The 7,807-nt window shown below is 42.0% G+C and overlaps 3 long non-coding RNA genes across 4 annotated transcripts; all 3 read left to right on the top strand.

Annotated features, from left to right (window-relative positions):
* The first annotated feature begins 762 nt into the window (after positions 1-762).
* On the top strand, positions 763-1,957 carry LOC143100036 (uncharacterized). Its single transcript, XR_012981804.1, has 5 exons — positions 763-848; positions 963-1,028; positions 1,391-1,470; positions 1,589-1,659; positions 1,786-1,957. It is a non-coding gene; the product is annotated as an uncharacterized LOC143100036 (long non-coding RNA).
* A 2,283-nt stretch (positions 1,958-4,240) lies between these two features.
* Positions 4,241-6,307, top strand: LOC143100037 (uncharacterized). Of its 2 annotated transcripts, none has more exons than XR_012981805.1 (5): positions 4,241-4,511; positions 5,328-5,419; positions 5,531-5,615; positions 5,775-5,840; positions 6,248-6,307. It is a non-coding gene; the product is annotated as an uncharacterized LOC143100037 (long non-coding RNA). The 2 variants fall into 2 exon arrangements; XR_012981806.1 differs by lacking the exon at positions 4,241-4,511 and adding an exon at positions 4,518-4,771.
* On the top strand, positions 6,298-6,688 carry LOC143100038 (uncharacterized). The gene is made up of 3 exons (XR_012981807.1): positions 6,298-6,337; positions 6,459-6,529; positions 6,656-6,688. It is a non-coding gene; the product is annotated as an uncharacterized LOC143100038 (long non-coding RNA).
* The last annotated feature ends 1,119 nt before the right edge of the window (positions 6,689-7,807 follow it).

Genomic DNA, 7,807 nt, shown 5'->3' with positions numbered 1-7,807 from the left:
ACACATTGTTATGTAACGTTAGTCTGGTCTTGTCTGTTAATGTGTTGCTGTTGTCCATAGTCCATAGTGCTACTATGCTAGCGGCATACAGCTGCTATCGATAGCTAGCATGCTGCTAAGCGCAATTGCATAAGTTATTGCTAATGTCTATTATACATATATATGTTTGAGATCACGTTTGCGATGCAATCCTTGATTAAGCTGATACATTGGCACTGGTATTTCAGTCAATGAAGTCAGTGAAGCACTCGTCTGCTATGAAAGCTACCTACAACTTTAGCATGTTGACTCACTGATAATGGTTTAGCCCTAGCTTCTAGCTAGCTGTGCATTAACGTTTGCATTTTGCCAAGTTTGGTCTCATACGTAACTTTAGTGTCCTTCTGCCATCTTTGTAATGAAAGCCTCGGCATTTTAATCACTGTTTAAGTCGGTTCAGACAACTAATGGGTATTGGCGTCTGTTTGTGATTTATTATGCTAACGTAACTTAACTGTATGGAACTTGGTCCCCATCTTCTATTTTGTTTGTTCTGCAGCATCAACTTTTATCTAACGTTATGATTGCCTCTGTTGGGTTCGCTTGATGAAGATACTTTCTGGGTTGTTAAAATGTAATGTGAACACATTCCCGTAGCATTCCAAAATAGACCAGAGATGCTTGTACTATATGTATATTTGGAAATTTTGGGATTGCAATAACCATAATGATATGGTTATTTAACAGCCATCGTTTCGGGGACTCTGATGAGAGTGAAGAGCCAGTAAATGGTGACTTTGCATCTCTACCTTCCAACTCGCCTGGTATATCAGTTGAAGCCTCAAGCCCAAGCCAATTGCACTGGCAAAGTAAGTAATAATCTCTTAACATTGAAATAACTAAATCATTATATTAATATTAGAGATATGGTTAACATTCTTAGTGCTAAAGACATTCCCCTCTCCTTGTATCTATTCCTCCAGCTCCACCATCTTGCCGAGTGCCAGGCAGCCGAGTCACTACCCCTCAACCTGGAGAAAACTGTTAAGGTAAAGACTGATCTCTGAAATAAAATTGAATACAGTGGCCCCATCTATATTAACACAGCAGTAGTCACTCTATTTCAAATCAACAGATTGCATCTGCATTACCATCTCAGATTTTCTGCATACTTCATACATTACTTTCAAAATCTCAGCCAAATATTTTGTCAGTTAAAACATCTGCATTCATGCAATATTGCCTGAAAAGTTAATTCATTATTATCAGATTGTATTGAAACACATTGATTTCAATGTTAATCCATCCATGGAGTTGATATAGATAGTGCATACCAAAATGTTGAAACATACAAATTCATGTCCAGTATGACCAGAGATTTGTTTTTGTTTGCCATTGTTTGGCCCTGTAGCTCTCAGCCTACCATGGTTAACAGATCACCTCAACTCCCTGCACCTGCACCCGCATTTAACATACGGAGAGTTACTCAAGGTAGGGACTGATCTCTGAAATATTAGTGAATAGAAAGGCCCCATGTCTATTATCAATGATGACTACCATTTAATACATTTTTTCCCCCTCGCACACCGCCCACCTCACTATGGGCCAGGAATGGCAGTCCCTCCTCAACTCCCTCCACCCCCACACCAGCCCTCAACGTGCAGCGAACAGAGGAGCTTTGTAAGTCATGTTTCTTTTTAAATTTAATCTCCTTAATACCTATCTCATATATTGTATTGTGTAAGCATACTTGGCTTTGGATGCTACATACCATAAACATAAACATATCTGTCTGTTTGATTACAGGTGCTGTGAGGAAAAACATGGTGACACGGTCAGCCACGGACGTTGAGGTCACCAAGCACGCAATTAGGTGTTTCAACTGGCGGTGGATCGGGCAACGAGGAGACATGTTCCGCCTCCATCCACACAAATGGATTAATAGGAGAAATAAGCATTAAACAATCTTTTTATTTAACTTCTTGTCATTCACCAGTTATTCATTTTCTGATATTTTAGATGTGCATAGCGCAGCATTTCATTGAAGTTGTAGCCTATTAGATAAAATATTTCATGTCTGCACTGACCTAGGCTGATAAAGCACTAAATTAGGTTTTGACCTCAAAATTAATGTAGAGTAGCCTAGGCAACGTAGGCTACTTAACAAAAACAGAATAGCTTATAACCTGTAACTTTCCATAAATGTCCATTTTATATTTCCATTGAGTAGTGATCACGTTTGTACAGTAAATTGATGTCTTGACTTAAACCTTTTCTGTTAGGTTTATTGACAGTATTGTTAAGTTAAAAATACGAGGCGATGCTAATCGTAGGCCTATCTTGCTGTAGTAGCCTAGGCTAGGCCTAGTGATAGTTTTACTTTTATCCTATAGTTTATCCTATTTAATCCTACAGCAAGAACAGAAGGAATTTTGAAAATGAGATAAACGGGTCCGAAACGGACCCGGGCCAGATGAGCCTTTATGAGTCTGTTGCGGGTCCGCGGCGGATGTATGTATCAATTTACGGGTCCCAAACGGACCCGCCGCGGAGGTAAGGTTTTAATCGCGGATGCGGGGCGGATGCAGCGCGGAGCCACGGCGGGTCCGCGATCCGCCTTCGTAGCGGATCCGTTCCTGAGAGCATCTGGACTCCGATACGGGTCCGTTTCGCGGGTCCGTTCCGGATGCCGTCATACATCCGCGGCGGATCCGCCGCGGGGTCCTTTTGCTGTGTGGGGCGGGCCAATCACACACAGCACAGAACTCACTGCTCACTCAGAAGAGTAAAATGGGACAGTACATGCAATCACGACAGAGTCTCCAAAAGGCTCCAAGAACGCCAGAAAAAGTCGCTAGATTTGTCGCTAGTCGCTTTTAAAAAATAAAGTCGCTGGGGGGACCTGAAATCTCGCTAAATATGGCGACAAAGTCGCTACCCACTAGGGGTGTAACGGTACACAGAAGTCACGGTTCGGTTCATACCTCGGTTCGGACATCACGGTTCGGTACGAGTTCGGTACAATGGAGGGAAAAGCAAAACAAAAATGCAGAAAGCATTTTTTTTTGTACATGTCTCAGGCTGTAACACCTAGTGTCATACAGTCTCTTCCCTGAGCCATCTGCAACAGCCTGAAGTGTGTAAGATGTAGGCTAAACAGTACAATAAGTACCCAGACTCCATCTGTAACTTGTAAACAAAATAAGACAATCGGCTATAAAACTGAAAATAGGCCTACAGCATCTCTTATTTCTGAAAGTGCAAATTACATAGAAAAATGATTTTTAAAAATCCACTTAAGCAAGACCTTCAACATCTGTGTTTAGTTGTATATGGAAGGGTCTACAATTTGCCTCAATATTTTTTTTATTGTGTGTAAAGTAATAATCTAGCCTACTAACTGTGAAAATATCACACTATTTTGCCTTTTTTTAAAAAACGAAATGGCTCCTTTCATTTCATAAACAGACTACAACTAGAAGTCACGTGACTTTGCCCTTTGACGTTAACTCACCGTAGCATGGTTTGTTTATTAGCCTGGTTAGCGTTGTCACTTTATTTTACTGTCTATGCACTTAACACTACCAGAACCTCATGTGAGAAGTTACAAGTTACCCCAACATAAAGGTAATTACCACGCGATTTACATAGCTTTCTGTCATTATGAAATCATTTAATGTAAGCCATAGGTTTTGGCCCTATTTGTATCCAAAGGCTGCTGAAGCGCAGGGGAAGTTTTTTCCCCTCGTTTCAGTGATTGGTAGCCTACATCATCTGGGTGATGGCTTCGAATATGTGTAGCATTTTTTCCACTCACATACCCAACAACTGCTGAACAACGCCGACACACAGTTTCATCTTATCCACCACTCTTTCGCCTGTACTAACGTTACTGTAACTGAAGTTCTCAAACTTGCGATCTTAAAGAGACCAGCGGATCCTCTAACTCTTGTGGGTCTAACCTTAGTGCTGCTAATGACTGACGGACTCGACCGACGACCTGACAAAAAAAACATAGGCGCCAATCAGAGCTTCAGAGCTAAGGCGAGGCTACAGATTAGCGTTAGGTGTCGCTAAAGAACTCCCGTAACTCTCGCTACTTAACAGTAATTGCGCATGACATTAATTAATCCGCACACGAGTTTTATGTATTTTTATACCGTGTATTCTCCGTGTAAATGCATGCACCGAACCGTGACGCCCGTACCGTTTCGGTTCAATACGAATACATGAACCGTTACACCCCTACTACCCACACAGCAGTAGACTCCTAGGCGGATCCGCCTTCAAGTCGCCAAACCCGCGTGACTGTCGCATTCGTTTTGGTGCCGCACAGAGGATCAGCTCCGCCTCCAGGCGGCTCCGTAAATTCTACTGTCAAACAGCGGGTCCTGAGTGGACCCATGTCGGATCCGCGGGCGCGGACGCGCCTGTACTGTAACGGTTGAACATGACTGTACACCAAGAGCCGAGAAGAGTCATACTAGTGGATATTTTCTTTGCTGGGACACGGTTGCGCTGAACCCTCTTGAGTAAGTGATATTTATTAATATATTGCGACATTCACAATAGCTAAACATTGGCCTTTGTGGTTTTATACTTAAAACTTACTTATCATGTTTATTGATTATAATGACGTTGTTTGATATTAGGACTAACGTTAACGTTAGTGCAGACGTTTGTAATTTTGAGCAACAGGCTAAGTTAACGTTATTGTTAGCTGTGATGCTCATATGAGTCTGTAGCCTATTTGATTTAAAATGGGTTAGCAATTTCGGCAGAATATGTTATGGTAGTGTGATTTAAAAAACACACATTGTTAATTAACGTTAGTCTGGTCTTGTCTGTTTTAATGTGTTGCTGTTGTCCATAGTCCATAGTGCTACTATGCTAGCGGCATACAGCTGCTAGCTAGCATGCTGCTAGGCGCAATTGCATAAGTTATTGCTAATGTCTATTATACATATATATGTTTGAGATCACGTTTGCGATGCAATCCTTGATTAAGCTGATACATTGGCACTGGTATTTCAGTCAATGAAGTCAGTGAAGCACTCGTCTGCTATGAAAGCTACCTGCTACAACTTTAGCATGTTGACTCACTGATAATGGTTTAGCCCTAGCTTCTAGCTAGCTGTGCATTAACGTTTGCATTTTGCCAAGTTTGGTCTCATACGTAACTTTAGTGTCCTTCTGCCATCTTTGTAATGAAAGCCTCGGCATTTTAATCACTGTTTAAGTCGGTTCAGACAACTAATGGGTATTGACGTCTGTTTGTGATTTATTATGCTAACGTAATTTAACTGTATGGAACTTGGTCCCCATCTTCTATTTTGTTTGTTCTGCAGCGTCAACTTTTATCGGCTGGATTCTACCATCTAACGTTACGATTGCCTCTGTTGGGTTCGCTTGATGAAGATACTTTCTGGGTTGTTAAAATGTAATGAACACATTCCCGTAGCATTCCAAAATAGACCAGAGATGCTTGTACTATATGTATATTTGGAAATTTTGGGATTGCAATAACCATAATGATATGGTTATTTAACAGCCATCGTTTCGGGGACTCTGATGAGAGTGAAGAAGAGCCAGTAAATGGTGACTTTGCATCTCTGAGGTACCTTCCAACTCGCCTGGTATATCAGTTGAAGCCTCAAACCTAAGCTAATTGCACTGGGAAAGTAAGTAATAATCTCTTAACATTGAAATAACTAAATCATAATATTAATATTAGAGATATGGTTAACATTCTTAGTGCTAAAGACATTCCCCTCTCCTTGTATGTATTCCTCCAGCTCCACCATCTTGCCGAGTGCCAGGCAGCAGAGTCACTACCCCTCAACCTGGAGAAAACTGTTAAGGTAAAGACTGATCTCTGAAATAAAATTGAATACAGTGGCCCCATCTATATTAACACAGCAGTAGTCACTCTATTTCAAATCAACAGATTGCATCTGCATTACCATCTCAGATTTTCTGCATACTTCATACATTACATAAATCTCAGCCAAATATGTTGTCAGTTAAAACATCTGCATTCATGCAATATTGCCTGAAAAGTTCATTCATTATTATCAGATTGTATTGAAACACATTGATTTCAATGTAAATCCATTCATGGAGTTGATATAGATAGTGCATACCAAAATGTTGAAACATACAAATTCATGTCCAGTATGACCAGAGATTTGTTTTTGTTTGCCATTGTTTGGCCCTGTAGCTCTCAGCCTACCATGGTTAACAGATCACAACCATTTCTCTCCCTTAGCACCTCACCATGGGGCAGGACCGCAACACTCTTCACCACCTCAACTCCCTTCACCTGCACCCGCATTTAACATACGGAGAGTTACTCAAGGTAGGGACTGATCTCTGAAATATTAGTGAATAGAAAGGCCCCATGTGTATTATCAATGATGACTACCATTTAATACATTTTTTCCCCCTCTCGCACACCTGCCCACCTCACTATGGGCCAGGAATGGCAGTCCCTCCTCAACTCCCTCCACCCCCACACCAGCCCTCAACGTGCAGCGAACAGAGGAGCTTTGTAAGTCATGTTTCTTTTTAAATTTAATCTCCTTAATACCTATCTCATATATTGTATTGTGTAAGCATACTTGGCTTTGGATGCTACATACCATAAACATAAACATATCTGTCTGTTTGATTACAGGTGCTGTGAGGAAAAACATGGTGACACGGTCAGCCACGGTCAGCCACGGACGCTGAGGTCACCAAGCACGCAATTAGGTGTTTCAACTGGCGGTGGATCGGGCAACGAGGAGACGTGTTCCGCCTCCATCCACACAAATGGAGTAATAGGAGAAATAAGCATTAAACAATCTTTTTATTGAACTTCTTGTCATTCACCAATTATTCATTTTCTGATATTTTAGATGTGCATAGCACAGCATTTCATTGAAGTTGTAGCCTATTAGATAAAGTATTTCATGTCTGCACTGACCTAGGCTGATAAAGCACTAAATTAGGTTTTGACCTCAAAATTCATGTAGAGTAGCCTAGGCAACGTAGGCTACTTAACAAAAACAGAATAGCTTATAACCTGTAACTTTCCATAAATGTCCATTTTATATTTCCATTGAGTAGTGATCACGTTTGTACAGTAAATTGATGTCTTGACTTAAACCTTTTCTGTTAGGTTTATTGACAGTATTGTTAAGTTAAAAATACGAGGTGATGCTAATCGTAGGCCTATCTTGCTGTAGTAGCCTAGGCTAGGCCTAGTGATAGTTTTACTTTTATCCTATAGTTTATCCTATTTAATCCTACAGCAAGAACAGAAGGAATTTTGAAAATGAGATAAACGGGTCCGAAACGGACCCGGGCCAGATGAGCCTTTATGAGTCCGTTGCGGGTCCGCGGCGGATTTGCGGGTCCCAAACGGACCCGCCGCGGAGGTAAGGTTTTAATCGCGGATGCGGGGCGGAATCAGCGCGGAGCCACGGCGGGTCCGCGATCCGCCTTCGTAGCGGATCCGTTCCTGAGAGCATCTGGACTCCGATACGGGTCCGTTTTGCGGGTCCGTTCCGGAGGCCGTCATACATCCGCGGCGGATCCGCCGCGGAGTCCTTTTGCTGTGTGGGTAAGTTGGCAACACTGGAGGTTTCCGTGTTTAAAATTCGGGCTGCGCACTAAACTGGACACTACTCTGACAATAATAGTTGCTGTGGCTGTGCTATACTAGCCTGGGTTTTCCCATGCTGCCTTACGCGCACAATTTTATTCACGCTGCTAGGCAGCTTGGATTCTATGGACTTCGTTTTCACCTCAACGGAGGAACCAATCACTGAACGGAGGGAGGGCA

Source organism: Alosa pseudoharengus, unplaced genomic scaffold, assembly GCF_046254945.1.
Source record: "Alosa pseudoharengus isolate Yale_2024_CS ecotype anadromous, Long Island Sound unplaced genomic scaffold, YU_APseudo_1.1 YU_APseudo_1.1_scf_3, whole genome shotgun sequence".
NCBI lineage: Eukaryota > Metazoa > Chordata > Actinopteri > Clupeiformes > Clupeidae > Alosa > Alosa pseudoharengus.
The sequence above is the reverse complement of the archived record's forward strand: the minus strand, read 5'-3'. Positions and strand labels throughout refer to the sequence as shown.